This window comes from Achroia grisella, unplaced genomic scaffold (assembly GCF_030625045.1).
Source record: "Achroia grisella isolate CSIRO2021 unplaced genomic scaffold, CSIRO_AGI_Agris_v1 utg1241, whole genome shotgun sequence".
Lineage (NCBI taxonomy): Eukaryota > Metazoa > Arthropoda > Insecta > Lepidoptera > Pyralidae > Achroia > Achroia grisella.
In genome coordinates, this window is record NW_026712604.1 from 1,291,667 (window position 1) to 1,315,899 (window position 24,233).

Here is a 24,233-nt window from a genome sequence, read left to right on the forward strand (position 1 = left end):
ATTGCTACTCTGGATATGCAGCATTGTGTGAGTAAAGTTTAGGACGCATTATATTTATTATATTACAACTTATTATACATTGCACAAATTAAATAAGTAATTAATAGACGAATTAACCATTGAATATAATTATATTAACCAGCAGAAGCAATAGCAATGCGGTTCACTATGACTTCCTTATAGATATGTCTTGCATTTCATAAATAAAGGAATTGCTAAATTATAATATAGAATTATTATATTGAAGTATAAGAATGCATTTATTAGATCACCACATTGAGATTAGTAATATTAAGTGTATATGCACTTAATGTTGTAACAACCTTTATGTTAAATATATTTTATATGAATAGCATAAATTAATAATTAGGGTTGTAAGAGATTACATTAATATATATGTAACTGTGAATATTGTAGGCATTGGGGGGTTTATTAGATGAATTCTGGGAGGTTCCCAGAAGTAGTGAAGGTGAGTGTTAATGCATTCTAAAAGAGCTCTTTAAACCTACACCCGAGTCACAAGTCTCGGGCACCACTTGTGGTTCTCTCCCTGAATCATCAGTGGCCGGTATGAAGGCTAATCGTCATCATAACTAGTGGGTTTAATAAACATGTACATATAAAGTATAATTGCTAATTAAGCCAGTATTATAATAAACTATATTGTTTCTTATTTAATAAAACTACAATGTAATAATATATAAAATAACTATAAATAAGACATGGGATCTTAACATCTCCAGTCATTTCTATCAATCAACCATTGGGCAATCGGAATCCCATGCGATGCATTATCAAAATTATTATATAATTTTGAATATATTGAAATACAAGACCAACCATATACATATAGATATCGGTAATAATAATATTACATTTTATTCTACAATCAATTCTAAGGAACTTCGGTTCTTTATTAATTAATATATTTAATATTATTCTTCTTGTTCCAGTCAATTCAATAAAATAAAGGTTTATTTTAAGGTCTTTGGCCTTAATAATAAATACTAATTACTTGAGCGTAAATATTCAGTATAATAATATTAGGACTCTTAGTCCTTTAATTTATATATACATATTATATGTGTATATATACATACATATATAAATATAAATACATACACATAATCACAGCTATGGGCTTCGGTCCTCAATGAAAATATATTTTATGACTATCCATTTTATGGCTAAACATTTTATCAATTACCAAGCCTTGGCTTTTATATCCAGGACTCCGGTCCTCTATCATATCGACTACCCACCTAGTGGTTGTCTATACATAACAATCATCCAGGTCACAGACCTCTGTCACTATTATTTATATTATTATGATTATTTCACTATGTGATTAATCAAATTCTACTGATTACTATATCAGGACATGCAGTCCTTCTACAAACTAAACATTACCTTCTGGTTGATTCTTTATGTGGAGCATCCAGACATCTATTTTCAGATATGGGACTTATAGTTCTCGCTTATAATATCTCATCAATATAAAGATTACTTCGCCATGCAAGTAATTCTAATTTACATATAATCAATCATAGTAGAGCCCAGCTCTTATTCACAAATATCTAATTCTTAATCCCTTGAGTATTCTTGGTATTAAGTAAATTTATAAACTATACATGCTATGTTTGTAATATAGCAATTATCAACATTATATATTGGATTGACCAATATTGTGGTGTTGATGGCATTGAGCTATCACACTACTCTATTATTATTATTTATCGTACTGCAATTACTGGTGATCTCCAATGTCACATTATAAGGCCGAAAGGATTATCCATTAGTAAGTTCTGGTATTTGATTGACCTCCTAGTTTCTGTTACGACTCGTACTGTATCTTCAGTCTGATCTCCAATGTCACATTATATATAGCCGAAGGGTATTCCCCATTAAGTAAGCTACGTGACCGAGTGATGCTGGGATTTAGTTTCGAGATCGGGCAGTCTCTTTGACAGTCTCTCTATCGCCACATAGAACCGAAGGAGTCAATATCCATAAGTAAGCTTCTGTGTCGTGAGTGATCCTGAATTCAGTTTCGATCTGCCTATGGCAACTATATTTTATCTACCTGCTTTAAGCATCGCAAGCTTGGTGAAACCACTTGTAATGTTGAATTAATAATATAAATTAATCTTGTTTTGGTGCTGAGAATACTCATCCCATTTCACTTTCAAATGGTGCGTATTGCAACCCTACCTTGCATATCCCACTTTATTTATTAAAACCATAATGGTTCAATGATTCAAATTTATACCTTATAATTAATATTCATAACATACTCTGTATCATAATTTGTATTATTGAGATATGTATTTATCTCGCAGTTATTACTCCATCATATACCAATAAAAGAATCTATAGTTACTACATATACACAACGGGTCCACCGATACTAGACGATCACAATAATTTATTTATATGGCCAAATGATTAAAGATTAAGTGTTCCATCGTTATATGATCTATTATTATATTAGCGATTCCTCTGTTATTTAGAGAGGGTGTTTAGTTCATTTTCATAGGTAAGGGGGGAATGTTACAGTATATCATAAACCTAGGTGATGGATTCCAAGAGCAAATGCAGGTTGAGGTTGACCTGAGATCGTGCATTGCTAGCTATATATTAATAGTAACCCAGGACAATTTACACAGCGCCATCTAGCGTCTCAATCTGAGCAGGCGTTATGAGGACTAGACATCTGATAAATATACTAAAATACTTTTTTGTAAATATACATAGGAAACACCCAGTTAAAAGAGCAACAAGCAAGTTTCTTGCTCGTTCTTCTTGTGATGAGTCAGCTTTTAGAATTAGCGGCAGATTAAAAGAAGGATAACTGTGACTATTTAAAAGTGCTTAAAATAAGTTTATTTGAATAAAAGACTTTCCGTTCTAAGAAAAGTAATCATACTCATTAATATAAATGTTCGTACCGTGCGAGATATCGAACCTGCAACTACCAGAAGTAAGTGTGCTAAACCAGTAGAACTCCGAAGCTGTGTATATTTATAAGTCTGATTATATCCACTACAAGCCTAATTTTTGTCTAACTTTATAAATACATAATACACAGACATATAATATATAATATAGGATCAGGGAGGGCAAAACATTATCGCTACTATCGACACAATATAGATAGGTTAAACTCCTGTAGAATATTATGTTATCTGTACAGCAGCTAAAATTATTAATTCCGCTGAAGACATATTACCAGTGGCACCATTTTGTGTTAAAGTTTATGAATAATTTAATAAACATACACACGTTGTTCATAAAGAGGAGTGTCGTGTAATTATAACAATTGTAATCTTTGAAGGTAAGCCCACAGCGTTTTCAATCTAATTGATATTCGGTATACATGTGAAAGCTGTAAATTATTTTTAATTTTTCCATGGTTATTTACAAATGTATATATTTACATAACTTCAGTCAACTATAGTTGCGCAGAGAAAATTTTGCTGTGCAAATGTAACGAATTATAAAAATAATGTGTCAAAAATATTATATACAATCAGTAAATTATATAAATATCATATATAAACATAGACGATAATGTGACAATGAAATAGGGAGAACATCCGACAGATAGAAATTAAAAAGAAGGTAGAAAGAAGCTGAAAAAGAAAACAACTAGCAAAAAAATATATATATATATATTATATTATTTATATAATAATAAAAAAGTTACAAATTGAGGTAATATTACCGCAATTTAAGCTTGAACAAAAATCTATACATGGCCTTCTTGATACCAAAGTGTAAGTGATTCTAAAGTTTAGAAGCTTGAACGGCGAAAGATTAGTGGAAGAAACCGGATAAATGAGCCGGAATATGAAGTTAACATTTGTAGTGCGAAGAGAGCAATTGGAAATGAAAGCGCGAAGAGAGCGTTGTCCTAATGGAAATGAAATTTACTGCTAATATAATATGAAGAATTAGAATCATATAGAATATAATAAAGAACACATGCCATATGTACATTTCTACGATAACAGATACATAGCCCTTTAAGCTAGGAATGAAAAGAAGAGATGTGATCGAACTAGCACAAATTCAAACGAAGCGATTAGATTTGTTGAGAAGATGATCCAATTTGTTTAGAAGGTCGGAATGAAAGTTCATGTCAGAAAAGCGCATATTACCATAATCCAGAGTGGAGCGAACTAAAGGTTAATGACAAGAAGGATTTGAGTACTTACAGAGAGGAATTTTTCAATCTGTTTAAGTTGCACAGTGTAATTGAAATTTTACGGGTAACATCACTAATATCTATATATAAAGAATAAATATACTATTTTATTGTTGTTGCTATGAATTATTTTCATTGATTTTTTATTTATGTAATTTCAGGACATTTTGCACATTTTATTAGTAATACAATTATCTTAGAGCTAATGTTAGTAAAAAAAAATAGTAATAACAAGATAACAAAATAATATTTTACTTTTTGAACCGTTACTGCAGAACTCAACCATATGGTGTTGGATTATCACGACTTCATCAGAATGAATTGTTTATATGTGAATCAACTAGTTTAAGATGTGGCGTTGAAGGAAAATGCTGCAAACTCCAATGCTGATTTTCAGACCAACGTTTCTAATCTAGGGGAACTTAACATTGAAACTAGTCTCTCTACCATATGTGTCCGTATAATATTAGAGGTCTTTGGTTACATCGCCCGAAAAGAAGGTTATAACCTGGAGCAATTGATGGTGATTGGTAGGGTGGACGGTAAACCTAGAGCGGGTAACCTTACAAGATGGTTAAGCCAAATTCGCTCATCGTTGGACACAACCGTCGTTGGTTCCATATGCCCTTCATTATATAAAAGCCCAACACAGATGGAGCTGTAATCAGAGAAAAAGTAATTCTGCAAGGGCAGGTGTGACTTGAAAAGGACGTGAACCAGCAAACACGTACAAACAGTAACAGCCTGCCAGATTGTTCAGGATGCTAACAGTTTATTAATTTCATTTACAGATGCGAGTGTCAACTCTGACATGTGCAATTTATTTGTTCGTACTTGCAACATGTATTCAAGTAAAAGCTGAGAAATCGCAGAACATGGAAGTGGACACCGGTATTAATGAAGGTGCCAATGTTTTAGACAACAACATTACTATATTAAAGAACGCCGCAGATAACACTGATAGTAAGTTAATTAATGAATTATCAAAAGAAAGAAGATTAAGTGTGATCAATATAGGTACTTAATTGTTATTTTATGTACAACTAGCAATCCTCCTATTCTTTGTACGGGTATTTCAACCTATTTACACAGAATCTTAACGAATTACACAACTACAGATTAAGAAATAACTGTACTAGATAAGAACCGTATAAACATCCGTTCAGTAGCTTTTGAGATTATTACAAACAAATAGACAGACGCGGTGGAGAACTATGATACTGATGTTAGTAACATCTGTATCAATAAAATATTATTAACGATATTACAAAATGTTTACTAAGAAGAATGGAAATAAAATTATATCCTTATAAATGTAATATTAATAATATATTATTATTAATACACATACAGCAAACTCTGTTGCGTAAAAAGGTATTAATTAATTTACCTCATCAAAATTATATATATATAACTCGAATAACATACTGATGTAGACTTTATAAAAAGTAGTCAGCCTCTCCGATGGCTCACTTATTTCAGCCGCCAAGGAGCTTGCTTTGTAAGATGTGTTCAATTGAAGGGTGTTTGAAGAGAGAGATAAGGCATGGGAATCACAGGATAAAAGGTATAGGAGGTCTAAGGCCTCGAGAATGGCAACACATAAGCGATATTATTAGGGCACATAGCTCGTAGGACAGATGGCCGTGTTGGCCGAGGGCAATAAAGTCGAAGAGTTTAGTTTAGTTCTGATGGTCGCTGGTTCTATACCCACACAATACAAACATTTGCATTCAGTCGTTAGTTATCTGTTTGTATTCGTCTGGGTGTTTTTCTATGTACTTGTTATTGTAATCAATATAATTTACATTTCCAGATGCATCAGATTCTAAAGAAATTACGAATATTCATCAACACTCGAAGTTGAAATTTGATAATACATCACTGGTAAGTTCAGATAAATGATATTACCTCATCAAATCCAATCAAATCAAATAAAAATATCTTTATTCATGTAGGCCTATTACAGACTCTTATTATATCTTAAATCTACTGTCAGTTCATAGTGCTTTCGAGCTAAGAACTGACAAGAAACTCAGCTCTTATTCTTTTCAAATGAGCTACGTCATAACATCTACCTGCACGCCAAATTTCAGCCCGATCCGTCCAGTGGTTTGGGCTGTGCGTTGATAAATCACTACGTCAGTGACCTTTGAGTTATATATATTTATATAAAGCAGGAGTTGTGTGTAAGCACTTTATTTTTGTTATTAAATTAACGTCAACTATGTTGACTTATTTACTAAACTATGTTTTTTTCATGTCCAGGGTGTGGAGATAGTGGGACTCATAACGGCGGATGTTAATGATCGAGTTGAAACTGTCAATGTTACTGAGGTATTCACGAAATAATATAATAATAACCCAGAATAATTCACACAGCGCCATCTAGTCCCAAGCTAATGGGTACTAGACAACTGATAGATTTTATTTTGCTTTGATCATTTTTTCTGTAAATACATACATTTTATACATAGAAAACATCCAGACCACTACAAAATATACTCATGAATAAAAATATACCGCGCAAGGTATCGAACCCGCGACCATTAGAAGAAAAGCGGTGTACAAAACCGTTAGATTGGTAAAATAGATTATAATTATGCTGTACAACAACAGCGCCGCCATCAGTTACATATTAAAAGTAATAAAAAAATATTTATTTATTTACTTCATGCTACCAATGGCCCATATTGTAAATACCTTATACTTACACAAGAAAGTAATAAAAAAATAAAAATAAATAAAAATATACCCTAAAGAAGAAGAAGAAGTTAAGTTAAGAAGAAGTTAAGAAACCTCTTGTATTCGATAGTAATAAGTTGTGTATCTAAACAAAAAACTTACAAAAATACTGTAAAAAAAAACTTACATATGAATGTGTAACTGAGCCCGCGGTTTCACTCGCGTGAAATTTATAGCCTATATGTTATTCTGATGTATAAGCTGTATTACTGCAAAGTTTCATCAAAAATTTTTCAGTAGTTTTTGCGTGAAAGAGTAACAAACTTTCGCGTTTATAATATTAATGAGATGTTAAAATTAATATAAATTGTCTGTGTGGTCACGGCACTGATGACAGAAATCTGCCACGGTATCGCCGTTACACTATCCCCTCCGGCTAGTAGTCCTCCTTCAAGAAGGTGGTCAGTCAGTAATATCATCATCATCAACATCATTTCAGCCCAGAAGACCTCCACTGTTGGACAAAGACCTTCCTAAAAATTATTAAATTATTAACAACGTTATGTACATGTATTTACAGGTCATGGAAAATCTTTTGGCAGACATGACTGCTTTTCAAGATAGCACGCAAGTGTATGAATTGCATGAGGTTGAACCATTTATCGATCGTGTAAGTTATAAATATTAGGTCCTTACATATGAAATTGGCGTTTTGTCGTACTGGCCACTTTGATCTCAAATATCTCCTCTTTGGTTAGGAATTCCAATTTATATAACTATTTACTCATGCATTGTTTTTCCAAAACCGTAAACCATATGTTTTTTCCATCTTTGGTTTTTTCTTTGTGTCACAAAATGTGTTTAGAAAATGGAAAACTTAAAATATCGCGTTTATTTAAAAGTTTCGCCGTGGCACCAGTGCTGCAAAAACGGCTCGAAGGATTAATGATAATAGTTTTTCTACGTCTTAGTCGAGTATTTCCTATAGTATAGTGGAACAGAAAAGATTCAGATTAGCAGGTGTATGTTATAATGTAGCATTTGTCCATATTTAGACACAATTGATTGGTAGAACTATAAGATAATAATGAATTTATGTCGGCTTGAAGTTTAGAACTTATTCGTTGTCTTATACTTAGTCTATATCATTTTGTATAATTTAGTGTCATCTGCAAATAACAAGTAGTATGAGTTGTTGATTACGTCTCCAATATTATTGACGTACAATATATATATATTGTTTTTAGTTCAACAATCTTACTCACATTCTTCAAAGCGATGAAATGTTATTGGGCAAGATATTGGAACGATTAGACAGGTTTTTATACTTAACTATTACGGGTAATAATAAACAGGCAGCTATTATTCGAGACAATATTGCTGTCTTAACCCCTCCTGTGCCAATGAGGGGATTGAGAGTACACAACACAAATGGCCAAGGATTTACGGACTCATCATTTCAATATTTACACGGTGAGTTATTGTATTTATTTATGTAATTGGATTGCTAATCATGGCCTATCTGATGGTGGTAATCGTATTTAAATATGAACAGCACTGCGTACATCACGCTCGACACCCGCGATACTCATGCGTTGCTATTTCAGAGGACTAAAATACCATACGTCTTATTCTACTGCCTAATCTGCAGCCTACAACCAAATTTACAAAGCAAGCTACTTTTCGGCCGAAATACATCCCCGACGTTGAGTCCACCGAAGAACACTGATCGCAATCGACTCGCTCACTGACCACCTACAGTTGGCCGTCAAGGACTAAGACTCCAAGGAGGTACCGGCGGACCTTCGGACGGACGACCGCATTGACATAAACTCTCTGATGATGTAAGGATAATGAGTGAAAAGAACGCAGCGTACGATCGCTACCCCTTTGAAATGAACAGGATGCGTCTGCTTGTCTTATAACGCAACGTAAAGTTAAGGACCGTATAGCAGAGATCCGGGGCAGTTGGGGAAAGATCTTAGAAGAGATTATGCCATGGTGTGGTATGATGTGTACGCAAAGCGAAATCTCTCAAAACCGACCTACAGACAAACGATGCCCCTGTTAGTCCGACCCGACAACACTATAGTTTTCTTTGATGAGGAGAAAGCTGCGTTCAATTTAGAATACCCTAGCGCGCTCCCAGTCGAAGTACGTTATCTCGAGAAGATAGGCACAGAAGTTAATCGAATCTCTCTCACCGGTCATGCTTGAGGTCCAAACGCTAATTACAGGATTACTCATCAAAAAGTCATTCAAAAAAGGCACCTCACCCATCCCAGGCACCCTCAGACTAAACTCGTACCGACAGGCGGGAGTTGGACTTTAGCCGCTAATGATTCATGGTTCACACATGCTAATAGAATAGAAAATCATTTATTCAAATAAACTTACATTGAAGCTCTTTTGAATAGTCATTACATTTTTTAATCTACCGCTCGTTCGGAAAGCTGTCTTATCACAAGAAGAACGAGAAAGAAACTTGCGTGTTGCTCTTTTAAATAATTTTATTATTACTTTACATTTTTAAGTTTAAGTGTGTGAATACAAACTACCAATTAGCACTAATTCAATCAAATAGAAAAAAAATATTGAATATATAACCAACTGGTTAAACAATTAATAAGAGGAAATCAGTCATAGTGATTAGAGCAGAGCAGCACCCGTTCACGAGTATGACGGAGAAGCCAGCCATCACTGCGCTCGACCTAATGGTAGCGGAATTAAACAAAATAATATAAATTCTTTAAGTAATTTTGGTCAATTCGCCAAAATGGGTTGTCTTCATGTTCATCCAACCATCCTCCATTTGGCGATCTGCCATTTAATTTTCATCCATTAAAATTTAATCAATTCATTAATAATAATAATTTAAGTAAAGAGACTATATTACATTTTAACAATGTTTTTCCACAGAAATTCCTAGTAATGAATCGGACTACTTTTCGACTAACAACAGTGACGCAGTGGTTCTATTCCCGTGGCTATATACAAAAGCAAAGCCCAGTTTTATTGTATTACGTCAAGACTATAATATGGGCAACTTTGCAATTAAAGATGCACAGATTAACAGTCCTATTTTCCTTTTCGTTCCCGGAGCCTAACAATTACTGTGAGTTGCATTATATTAATGTAATTATTCTTGCTAATTCATACTAATATTATAAATGCGAAAGTAACTCTGTCTGAAAGGCATTCACACCAAAACTACTGACCGGGTTTAAATGAAATTTGATACCCAGATAGTCTAGACTCTGAGAAAAGACATAGTCTACTTTTGAATGCGAAAAGAATTGTACCGGAGGTATGTATGGAAGTATTGTCATTGTAAATGGTTACCGTAGCATATGGACGCCTGAAGTGGTGAGATGGATTCTTTACACACACATCAATTCACAGCAGGCCTGAAACTTCAGGGGTCTCACGTGCGCTTGTTTATTTGTCGTATAATTAATTTAAAATTTAAGTTGAACGTCGTTAAAGTTCAATTTTAAATACTCACAAAGCGACGTCTGTTTGTATTGTACGTACTGTTTAAAGACATTTTGACGTCTATTTATATTCGTCAACTACCAGCTATCTCAACTTATCTTATATATCTGTGTCTTTGTTACTCTGACTCTCTGACTTGGACGGATCTGTATGTGTGTGTGTATTTGTATCAAAGGTATGGGTAGGGTAGAGTGGGTAATGTTTATTTATTAAATGATTTTAAGAGTTTATAATTATGTAAAAAATAGTTTTCTGTGTTATTTTAATAAAAGGTGTAACTGATTTGTGTGATATTTTTAGTGCGGGTGCGAGTTATCCAACCCGCGACCATCGGAAGTGAAGCGATGTGCTAAACTGCTAACTACCAGCCGCTAAATAGTTTAAGTTTATGATTTAATTTTGTAAGATCTGCCAATTTATTTGATTATTTTATTTATTTTTTATAGTCCGTAGAGTATTATTTCAAACCTCGGACGCAATCTACCGCATATAATTGTTCGACTTGGCAACTCAACGAGCCCCATACAGTAGGCGAGTGGCGGAATGCAGAATGTCAGATGTCTGAGATGCCAGAGCCGGGGCGATTGGCTCTCTGCACTTGTAATAGCTTGATTTACACAGCTGAGTATATAATTCACGACACAGGTTTGTAAATAAAGACCTACTCACTCAATAGCTGTTTTTACAAGTAACTTCTTTCACGTGCGAATCTGTTTTCACGCAAGAAATAATGCGCTTGTAAATGTATACAATGAGAACTATACAGACCGCGCGCCGCCAGCTCGCGCGTTTACGCGTGCATGCTTTAGCGCCATTTAGTAATAAATATGTTTTAAAAGGTTTTTTTTATAGGTAGGTAGTACGTACTAGAAGGAATTTCTCTTTGATACTCTATTCTAAAATAATATTTAGTTGTAAAAATATTATTTATATTTTCGTATTACTTTAAACAGTTCATTTAAATGTTACAGGTACCACAACAACACAGCATTATGCGACAACTCTCGCGGTTTGTATAATTCAAATTCAAATTCAAAATATCTTTATTCACGTAGGTCCATTACAGACTTTTATGATATGTCAAATCTACCGTCAGTTCGGAATGATTTCCTGATGAGAAAAACTGACAAGAAATTTAGCTCGTATTCTTTACAAATAAATGTTGTACTGTACACGTTTACAATAATACAGATTCGTTTTTAAATTCAAATTTGCTATTGCAAAAGCAAATATTCTAATCAGTGTTCATAACCCGAATAGACCGGTCCCCACAAGTATGACGAGTCGACAGACCCAGTCAAAAGTATGACGGATGCACCAGCCAACATAACACTCAATCATGTTAGAGGGATCATATTGACCCGGCCCACCTATTACAGTATTTAATTTACCTTATTTAAATTACAACATGTAATTACATAATAAATTTATAATAAGTTTCTGTAATACTGAATACATTGATAATTATAGAAATATAAAAATACATGAAACATGTCATTACTCGTAATTCACTCTGTTAATTAAGGGATTTATATGATTTTGTTAAATTCCACTACCATTAGCACGTGTGCGATAACAAATATTCAGTGCGGAAACCTGACCACCGCTACTGGAAGCGTTACGACCTTCTGTTGGTGAGTTCTAGAGTCGGGAAAAAATACAAGTTGATATGCAATTTTAGTTTTTGGCATGAGAGCGTCGTGATTTAGTGTTTTACTTAAATCGCCAACTCAGCTACAATTCCCCTGGAACGGGTGTTCAAGTCAATGACGATCATGTGTGCCACAAGTTCCTTTGCCCCTATATCATAAAACGAAACCTTAGGACTTTAGACCTAACTACATGCTAGTTCAATCCAGTGATGATCGATAATCACTGATTTGTGTGGTTGTCGATTTTTAACAGCTGCGATGTGCTCTTTGACCCTTTCAGCTATCGTTTTGTTTGGCCAATATAAGAGCTTCTGCAGTCAATTTTGTAGACACCTAAAGCTTCGTACGTGAACGTAAATTGTTTGTTACTTTTGAGGGTGGATAATATACAGTCTTAATGGAGTATTTATTCTGTGCTGTTCCAATTTTGTCCGTTATTCCTCTTAAGTAAGTCATGTACGCTGATTGTCTGTTCACCTCCGGTTTCTAAATACATTTATTTACCATAAATTATTCGTGTTAAGACCCGCTTAATAATTTAAATAACCTGTTATTTTAATAGAACTATTTTTAATAATGTCTTTATTTTCAGCCCGTGGACGTAATTAAGGAAATTATAGACGAAATCAAAAACCTCTTACAGAATCCTCCGATATATATAACCGATGTAGACGAGATTTTTGATAAGGTACCGAATTATTTTTAATAGTAGTATTGTAAATGCTAATTGATTTAAAATATACACTTTCTATTGTAGTTCTTTATGGTTGTCGAGAGTTACAATTTGTTGACGATCCAATTTGGGTTTAAAGCATATATGTGAGTTAAAATATATAGTGAGGACATTGGTATTTTGTGTGTATTTTCTATAAGCGCTATATTTTTAAGCTCTGACAAACATCCTGGTTTATGGATCACCTAAAGATGGCGATGAATGTAAACAAATTTTTTACTCCCTTTCTCAGTGTTTTCTCCGGACAGCATTGTTACTTCTATGGTAAAATAGTTATATGTCTAGGTTCAGATTTAATTTATGTATTATACACCTACTACTGGAATTGGAATTAATGCAAAGCGAAAGAAGGCATAAATGCCAAAATTTTAATAGGGATGATCAGGACCAGGAAATCGTTATTTTGGTAATGGCAAATCAGTTTTTATAAACATAAATGTGCTTAGCGAGCATTACAACATATTTTTTATTGCAGATTAATATGCTTCTAAGTATAGACGAGGATGTAGTCTTCCCAGGTGAACTGTTACAATTGATTGAGGAACTTGGTATGACAATTAATTTAAAGGGGTCTCAGAGTGACAGGATAGTGAAGGAACAAATAGCTTTATTGATGGCGGATGCTGGGGATTTATACCCTGTTAGAGGGCTGAGGGTAGCTAGTACAGATGTTGACATATTTGTACATGACGCATTTGAGATTTTATTAAGTGAGTAATATTTGACAAGTATTTTATTCATGTATAATTTTTTTAATAGCCGTGTTTGGTATCACAGTTAAAAATTATAAATAACATAAACAACGTTATTGTTTTTATTCTGTATATCGTGAAAGACAATCAGAAGAGGCAAATTTCTGATATGATTGGATATATTGCTACTGTAAGAAAAATAAAAACTTTGAATTAAAAATTGTACCAAGAAATGGCTTTTTTATCGTGTGGAAATATCTTTCAAAGATCGTCCCCTCTGGCTGAGAGGCGACGATAGGTTGTGTGTGATTTTACCTTACCGACTAAAAAACTACTAGGTGTATCTTCAAAATCAAAATTATTTGTTTACGTGTTTGTTTGTGCGATACTCTTATATTGTCAAACTTGAGTTATGGTTTAACAGTTTTCGGTTCTATATATATTAGCAAAATCACGGCGGCTAATCCAGCTTGTACAAAATGCATGCGCCCGTTTTTGCTTCCGGATATCTCCTCGTAGTCATTTCTCTCTTCATCTGAATAATGCTAAGTTACTGAATATGTCATCACGCTACAGTCTTTATTTTGCGGCTGTATTGTTTGATGTTATTGATTCGAAAGTTTATTATCTTTATAAAAAATTCGTGTGGTCTTGCAATCAACATTCTTTTACAAGTATATATTATAATTATAAAGTTTTTTTTTATTAATTCATGATTTTTTCTGTACCTCTTGTATGTTATGTATCTGTAATTATTGAATAAATAATTTATGAGTCGTGGTGCGAGGTCGTATTACCATTCTATCGCGTCTCCTGGTCGTTGGCCCGCCCTGTAGATAGTGAAGAGCAGGCTTTTTTGGTTGTTAGGGCGACCTTTCTTATGGGGTATATCATTAGAAATATGTTTTATTACTACTACTATGCAGGTTAGGTTTTCTTTTGTATAGAGGTAACCTTCTTCTGGGAAGAAGTTATCACGCGGAAGGAGGCGGCCGCGGCAGAGAGGGAGCGGGAGTATTATCCCTTCACTTCACTAATTCCCCGAAGAAGAAAACTTCGGCCTAGTGGCAGGAGTATATCCGACTCTGCTTCACCTCTATCCGACTAAATGGCCCCAGGTTTTTTTTGGTCAAGCAGTAAGCTTAAGCTAGACCTAGCCTGCATAGTAGTAGTAATAAAACATATTTCTAATGATATACCCTACAATAGGGATTTTAGCCTGATATTAGAATTAACGATTGTTCATGATAATGATAAAAATGAATGATTTCAAAAAACTGCATCGAGACGTTTTTAATTTCGCTATAAAAAATTGTAGCCCGTATTAATCCTTGTTTGCTTTTTATTTTCATGTTCCTCTACGATATTTCGCAACTACGTATACTTTTGACATGAAGTGGATGTCAATTCAACGCATTTAAACGTGAAGGAGACTGATGTTGTGGTGAATCTCCCGCAGTCCGTGATCAACATCCCGAGACGTATTAGCTTCACCGTATTTTATAACGAGCGCGCTTTCGATTACGACGGTGAATCTATCGTTAACAGTCGAGTTGTGAGCGTTAATGTGGAGAATTACACACACTTCGAATCTGGAGAGGTAATTGTACTAAAAATAAGTAAATGAAAGTCTTCTTTAATATCTCAGGAGAATTCACACAGCATCATCTAGTCCAAGCTAAGCAGACCTTGTGGGATGGATTCTGGACAAGTGATATAAATAAATAGAGAGATTATTTCTTGTAAATAGCATTGAAAACGGCAGACCGATACAAACAATTATACTAATGAATACAAATGTTTGTGTCTTACGAGGAATCGAACCCGCGACAAGAAATTTGATATAAGCAGTTACTCTGCTTTATCATTCGAATTTATCGTAAGATTTGTTGTTGACTTGCTGCATATTAAAAGTTATATCTGGTCCTGTTCCAGGTAGTCCGGATACATTTTAAACCTATAGAAGAACCAGATCGAGACCAGAGGCGATCTTGTGCATATTGGCACTTTTTGGAGAACGGCACTGGCTATTGGTCACAAGAGGGCTGCACTTTTATCAGCTCAAATAATCCAGACATTTTAGATTCATGTCGTTGCGACCATTTAACACATTTTGCGGAGATTTTAATACCTCGACCTGTCTTCTCTGAAGGCAATGAAAATGCATTAGAAATTCTATCTGTTATCGGTTGCTCTTTGTCTATTTTTGGTATATTTTTCATACTACTCACAGTTGCTGTGTTTGAAACATGGCGTTCTAAATTCCGCAATCAAATTTGGCTTCAGTTGTGTATAGCGTTATTAATATTATCAATTTGTTTTTTAATTATCGTGCATGTGAAATACTTATATTTCAGTGCTTCATGCATGTTCGTTGGTATCGTTTTGCATTACTCTGTATTAGCTTCATTCTGTTGGATGTTTGTGGCCGCAGCAATTGCTTACAAAGACACAATACCATTCGGAAAGCGTATAACACATAAAGTAATAAAGACTTCAGCTTTTTCTTGGGGAGCTCCTATCGTGATCATCGGTTTACTTCTTATATCTGCACCACGGTCGTACGTCGGACGTTTTGAAGACATGACCCCCACTGGTAGTTTTTGCTATCCTTCAGGCCCAGGATTATGGTTGTCTGTATTTATGCCTATATGTTTAACATTATTGATAAATGTAATAGCCTTTTTCTATATGATAAGAGTCATTTACAAAAGCGAACAAAATACAAACTTAGGAAAACAAAAAGCGAGTTACCGTGAAGTGGCCTTGAAGTGCACGAGTACTGCGTTTGTTTTAAGTGCACTGGATATTTGGACTGTTTGCCTTTAATATTGTAGCAGCCTACTTGCGTCACTATTGATTTTTAATTGTCTAGGAAGGGATTAACAAACTACAATCCATATTTAACACAACATCTAGGAACGTATCTAAATTCGTTAGTTCTACCACTCATTTAAATTAGCTTCTTAAGTTATTAGTTTTTTACACAGTTGTATTTTTTCATTTTTAATATAAGAGCCACGCCCTTATCGGTGGAGCGGCATTTTACAAGATCTTACATCAGTCTCTTTAGTTATTTAGACATGCTCCAACTTTTTTTTTCTTAATCTGCTTGATATAGCTGTATCTTGATCTTCGCCTTGGCCTTGTATTTGTATATTTTTAAGGAATATAAAATTATATAATCTTTTTTTTTTCCATTCGGCTTTGTTTGCATTTTTCTTCGAACCGGCATTTGGTTCTATTTGTTCTATTTATTAATTCATGAATTGACGCAAATGTTGAAGTGACTTAAACAACATAACAATCATTATGTAAATAAATAAATAAGACATAAGCTGATGTACTGATTATATTAAATGTATCAATTTAGGGTGCAGATACATTTATTCCTTGGGTGTTTCTCGGTATATATGTATATGATGTATACTATAATATATAAAATTATCTGATGGCTTTCTTTTTTTTCTTGTCTTTCTATTATTGTTCTGATGTTGTTAATATAATAAGTTATTAATATAAGTTTGTATTATCCGTTGTCGAAATATTGTATTAGAATCACGTTTTTTTAATCTAATCACTATGACTGATTTCCAATATAATTATATATTCCATATTTTTTCCATTTGAGTATTTAATTGAATTAGTGCTAATTGATGGTTTGTATTCACACACTTAAACTTAAAAATGTAAAGTAATTTTAAAATTATTTAAAAGAGCAACACGCAAGTTTCTTGCCCGTTCTTCTTGTGATGAGACAGCTTTTCGAACGAGCGGTAGATTAAAAAAAATATAATGACTATTCAAAAGTGCTTCAATGTAAGTTTATTTGATTAAATGATTTTTTATTCTATTCTATGCAATCATGTAATATATGCCTACGAGTATAATAGCGTAGGGGACAAACATGGTTGCGGTTCACCTCTTGATAAATGATTACTGTCATCAATATCCGCAACACCAGGTGAATTGAAAGTACGTTGCCCGCCTTTTAAGATGGAATGAGTTCTTCTCTTGGAGGTTTCAATATCTTATAGGTTCGGAAAAATCAGCTGGAAGGTGATTCCACAATGTGATTGTGCTTGACAAAATGTTTCTTAAAAAACGCACGAAAGAGGACCGCCATTCATAAATCATACAAATTTATCAAATAATAATTCAGCCACAACTGTGCTGAAAAATGAGGTTCAGGAGATTTGTGCCAGTGACTGTAGCCCTAAAAGCAGCACAATGGTGTTCTTTGACAGAATAGGCTGTAATTTTGGGTCTATTTTGAAGTATCAGCTTAATGGTGATTTATTAAACTATTGTATGCCAAAAGTATCATTTGCATAAATAATTAATACAAAGAAGTCCACTAAAATAAACAATATTAAAAGTATTGAATATTTATTACAATTGAATGTGTAGAAGATTTGATTGTGAAAAAGCTTGAAAGGTCATGAATTGAGTGGAGCAAATCGACAAACACGCGTAGACTGCTGCGTTACATTAGTCAACCGGCATAATAATGAAGGGAATTTAAAATCAAATCATTACCTGTGATAAAAAGTGGATCTTGTACGATAATTGGATACGCTCATCCCAATGGCTGAACCCTGGCGAACCAAACAAATCCTTCCCCAAACGAAAATTGACTCAAAAAAAGTTACTTGTGAGCGTTTGGTGGACTAGTGCAGGTGATGTTCACTTTCACTTTCTTAAACCTAGCCAAATGATTACGGCAGATGTGTATTATCGGCAATTGCAAACCATGATGGAAAAGCTAGCTGCTAAACAACCGAGGCTGGTCACTATTAGACCACACACTGTCACTATTCAAGGATTTGTTCTTTTCTTATTTATTGTATGCGGTTATGATAACACTAGGAAGGCTTGGATTAACAAACTACAATCCATATTTAACACAACATCTAGGAACGTATCTAAATTCGTTAGTTCTACCACTCATTTAAATTAGCTTCTTAAGTTATTAGTTTTTTACACAGTTGTATTTTTTCACTAGAGTTTCACCACCGTACCACCCGCCAGAAACTGAAATACCATCCTGATCATCTGGATGAATGGCGGTCCTCCACAGTACGGTTTTCTAAAACTTTTTGCCTCGCACAACCACATTGTGGATACACCTTCCAGCAATGGTATTTCCGAACCGATACGATATTGAAACCTTCAAGAAAAGAGCTTATTCCTTTTTAAAAGGCCGACAACGTACTTGAGTTATAAAAAAAATAATTTCCCTAATATTAATGAGTGTGGAAATTTATCTATGAATATTCAGTAGGCCAAAACTACTGAACCGATTTAAATGAAATTTGTTACACAGGTAGTCTAACTCCTAAAAAGGGACATAGGTTACTTTTTAATGCGAAAAGGGTTCTAAGAGGTTGAAAGAAGTGATGAAAGGTTGTATAGAAGTGTCGTCATTTTTAAAGGTAGTTTTAATGTTTTTTTTGATAAAGAAAAATGGGTTGTAAGGGTTAAAGGAGAGTTGAAAGGAAAACTAAAGCTATACTGTATATAGTAATATGTTGACACAATTTATACAACATAAAAAGCCGACTGTCAGACTTTCAGTCATAAATAACAACAACAACACAAATCAGGATTATAAAGTTAGAGATAATCTTATATATAAAATTCTCGTGTCACAATATTAGTTATAATACTTCTCTGAAACGGCTCGACCGATATTTATGAAATTTTATATGAATATTCAGTAGGTCTGAGAATTGGCTACTATCTATTTCATACCTCTAAGTGATAAGAGTTGTCCACCCCTAACATTTTATTAAAAAAAAACATAATGTAGCATTAAAAAACATGTAACCCTAAATTTTCAGTTTTCTAGAACCATCAGAACATATAAATAATTTTAGTTAATAGGTAATAGCGATTTTAATTTATATGTCAAAAGAATGTTTGCGAGGTCAGTTAGTTTCCTTATTCCTCATGGTAATCCTTAATACGATAATATACACACATATAATGAGGTTACGGGTTATGTAAACTATAACGCGTAACCTCATTATATATCATATTGTGGATTAACCGAAGGCCGACGTAATGTGGTCGATAAGCCATGTGGGGATTCCCCGAAATTATGGTATCCATTGATACCTACAGGTTAATTACGAGCACACATTATTCGATTCATTCGAACGATTGTCCTATTCTTATGAGACATCATTCGATTGGTGCATTTGGTTCCAATGCCCCGCCCTGTTTTATAATGCGCCAATCGAAACTGAGTTGCTTAAGAGAATCGGTCGACAGAATCGTATAATGTGAGACCACACTAAGTTATAAAATGATAATGTGATAAATAATGATTCAATATAAAATAGCATAAACAAAATATTTGTGGAGATATTTGTATATTTACAAAAATATGTGCTAGTGGTGTCATACTTTTGTATATTTGCTTATACATATAGATATAGATTATAAGATTAGATTGTTACATCTTTATTTTAATTGAATAATAATCGTATTTCCATGTATTCTATAATTATCATTTTAAATTAGATATTACAACTATAAATGACTTGACACATTTGATTAACATTTGTAACTTGTAACATATATGAGAATTTATTTCTTCATTGTAGAACAGTTATGCTTGTGGGGACTGATCTGTTCGAGTTACGGCTGATTATATCTGACATTACTTCTTTTCTACAAAATAACAGTAACATATGGCAGTCACACTATTCTCCCTAATTAGAATTTATAATTGAATCTGTATTTTTGAAAACATGTACAAACTCATTGGAAAAAAATATGAACTGAGTTTCTTGTCAGTTCGTATAAGATTCTGTAATAAACCAACATGAATACAGATATTATGATTTTGATTTTTTGTTGCAGCTGTAATTTATGTACAATATGGTTTAAATAATATTTTTTATAATAATAATAATACACAATGATATTTCGAAATTCTATAGTTATATTCTGTAATTACGCAGCTATATTTCAGGATTTAAATCGTCAGTAGTTTATTATGTAGTAAAAGGTTGATAGTTCGAAATATTTTTATTTATTTCGAAATTTACAAATATAACAAATTGATTTAACATTGAACCTGTATGGTGTGAGTCCACAAAAGAAGTGCCAGATGTAATTATACTATTACAGATCAGTATGTGGAGCAGATTTGAAATATCATAAGAGTCTGCAAAAGATTCATACGATTGTAGGTCTAGGACCTGTAGCAACAGGTCCTAGCTCCTGACAATAGCCCAAACAGCCCAATAAAAAAAGGTCATACCACTTGTAGCGGTGGTCAGGTTTTCGGGCTGAATATTTGTAGTCTAACATACTAGTTACTGATACTGATAACGCAATTCAATAAAATAATACAAATTTACTAAACAGTCCTGAATCTTCGTTTTTTTTCGAGGTGAAGCAAATACTACAAAATGGCGTCTCCCCAACTCTTCCCCGTTCTTCCCATATGGCCAACATTTTAACATACAATTTGTCCAATTAGTATTGATGTTAATTATTGTGACTTTTTAACAGTTATATCTTCATTTTCAAATGCATTGCACTTCATTTTAACATACAATTTGTCCAATTAGTATTGATGTTAATGTTAATTATGACACTAGTGGGGTCATCAGCACCCCACTAGGGAGGTGAAGGTTCGGGCCTCGGGGCGAACACCCTTTGCCCCGTCATCTACTCCGGGGGCAACAACCTCCGGGTGGCTAGTTCAAAGCCCGTAGGGCAAGTATACATAAAAAGAAAAAAGAAGAAAAGCAAAGAGAAATAAGAGATATAATGTGTTCAAATGTGCAATGAACATATTAGATATAACAAACAATTGGCGTGCGTCTGTCAGTGGTCAAGTTGTCATAAGTGCGTTAAAAACCTTGATTTTATCTGAAAATTTGGAATTTATCGCACGCAGAACTAGCCGTCTGGGACATGGGACCTATGTGATGGGACTCCTCCCTAGATCCGGGACTGCCATTAATGAAATGGACTCCTGCAAAATAACACCTAATTTGATCAAATATATAAATATATATATTGATATGTTAGGCAACTATACTACTAGTAACAATACCCCCCCCCCTCCCCCCTACACCCTTCAGATTGATGGGTGCGGTCTCTTTAATTTACAGAAAAATGTCGACTAAATATTTAGATTTCCATCCGGGTTTTCTTATCAGTTCTTGGAAATTTGTTTATCCATTACAGTAATCAGTCCTTATGATTATATATCTATAGTAATATAACAAATAGGTGAAGTTTGTGAGTTTGTATGCTTGTGGTAATCTCCGGTATTAATGATCCGATTTTGAAAATTCATCGACTGTTGGATAGTCTGTGCATTGAGAATGGATGAAGGCTATATAACCTCACGCTACAACAACGAATTAAAAAAGTCTAAATTCTAAGAGATTGCTCTGAGCGATATTGCCACCTTTTGTGTACATATTTTTATATTGTTCTTTTTTGTAATTATTTGTTTTTTTATGCACAATAAAGAGTTCTATTATTAATAATAATAATGTAGGTATGTTTTATTTTCACAACTTTGGTTTCCATGCTTTGTTTACGCAACAAAGCAACATACCATACTTACGGGCCAAAACCAAGTAAGTACAGAGTGTGTGTATGATATTATTATCTAAATATATATAACTCAAAGGTGACTGATTGACATAGTGATCTATCAACGCACGGCTACAAACCACTGGACGGATCAGGCTGAAATTTGGCATGTAGGTAGATGTTATGACGTAGGTATCCGCTAAGAAAGGATTTTGATTAATTCTACCTCCAAGGGGATAAAATAGGGGATGAAAATTTGTATGAAATTTTGTCAATTTTAAACCGATCGGGCTGAGACTTTGCATGCAAAAAGCTACTATGACGTAGGCATCCACTAAGAAAGGATTTTGACAAATTCTACCCCTAAGGATAAATTAACTTGAGCGAAGCCGCGGGCAAAAGCTAGTAACTCATATGCTTAAAAACATTTGTAACGGGGCACGTTATTTATTATGAAACTGTGTGTATTATAGTAAAACTTAACAAGAAACAGTATTATAATGATGTCACTGGAACTTTCTGGAAGCGCGAGAGGTGCGCTCCTATTGGTCAGTCGCGTGGTTACTGCTCGACGCGCATGCGCTGTAAGGTTAGATGAGTCTCACGGCATAAGTCAGGGTCACAGAGTACTTTATTATGTATAGGAAAGTCAGGGTAGGCGAACCAATGGCACGCGTGCCATTGACGGCACGCGACACAATATTTTGGGTCAGCTGTCCACCATAAAACTGTTTGAAGAAGCTGGCTCATGCTATTTTAACAATATTTTCACCTACCTATGCGAGTTATTATTTTCAGAGATGAATAACATTAAAAATTCGGTTAGAAACCGTTTGACAGATGAATCCAGTTCAGCATGCATTTTGCTAAAAGTAACATCGTACAAGCCAGACATAAATTATTTGTCATCTAACCTACAGCAACAGAATTCACACTAATTTTACAGTGATTTAATTTATGCGTGTAACGAAAATAATCCTAAAGGTACCTCTTTTGTTTACTTTATTTCATAGAGAGTTTTGATAGTATTTATTATTATTATTTTCCAAATAATCAGAAAATCAAAATTATTTGACCCCATTAAACATTTTTTGGAAAAAATGGTACGTTGATGCATGCCTACCCTAGCGTAGGTACTTACTATACATACGTAATACATATACATCTCGGTGTTACATATTTGAAAATCGTACAAAGAGTAAGAAAATATACTCTAAAAAAAGGTAAATACGTCATACTCAAGAACTTGTCTTTTCTTAGAATATTTCCGTTTGATAAAAATGCAATAGCACATGTCATGATATTCTCCCTAATTGAAATCAAGTCAGTTCTTCTTAGCTCAATAGCTCCGTATAGACGGTAAATTTAATATATCATAAGAGTCTGTCATAGACTTTTATGAATAAAGATGTTTTGTTTTTATTTGATTTGATTAACTTTAATCCACGAATTCGTCTGCTTTATATGACATTTACGATATATCTATATTTGTGATTTTTACATCTTTCATTACTATCATTTCATTGATTTAGTCGTGAACAGATAATAAACAGACGTACAGACTATTGCATTTATTATTAGTATTGTTATGCAATAATTAAACACAAAACATAAAGCGGGTAATTAATTATTAATAAAATAATTAGACATTGCTAATTAGCGATAAGGCAGCCAATTGTTACCTCCTTCGTGTAGTTATGACATTTGTTATCATAATAATATATAATTGGTGAGTATAATAAATTTGCACTTACAAAATTCAGACTGTCTACAGAAAATGTAACGTGTATAAAAATTTACTTTGCGATTAGCCTTTGGAACCAATTACCTGTAGACTTACGTAATACACGATGTAAGCCACTTTATAAAAATAAATTAAATATTTATTGAGTGTACTCAATAAGTATTTTCATAACTTCACAGAATCAGCAGAATTATCTTTAACTATTGTGCATCGTATTAGTTTTAGTGTATTTATCTATATTTAATGTGTATGTATACATATGTATATAATAATTTTGTTTACTGTATATTTATATCTTATATGTACTTGTGTCACAGTTTTCGTTCCCATACTCCTCCGAAACGGCTTGACCGATTCTCATGAAATTTTGTGAGCGTATTGAGTAGGTCTGAGAATCGGCCAACATCTATTTTTCATCCTCCTAAATGTTAGGGGTAGTCCACCCCTAATTTTTTTT

The 24,233-nt window shown here is 33.7% G+C and overlaps 1 pseudogene; it reads left to right on the plus strand.

Moving 5' to 3' along the window:
• Nucleotides 1-436: 436 nt before the first annotated feature.
• Nucleotides 437-18,431, plus strand: LOC131854665 (adhesion G-protein coupled receptor G2-like; annotated as a pseudogene).
• Nucleotides 18,432-24,233: the final 5,802 nt, after the last annotated feature.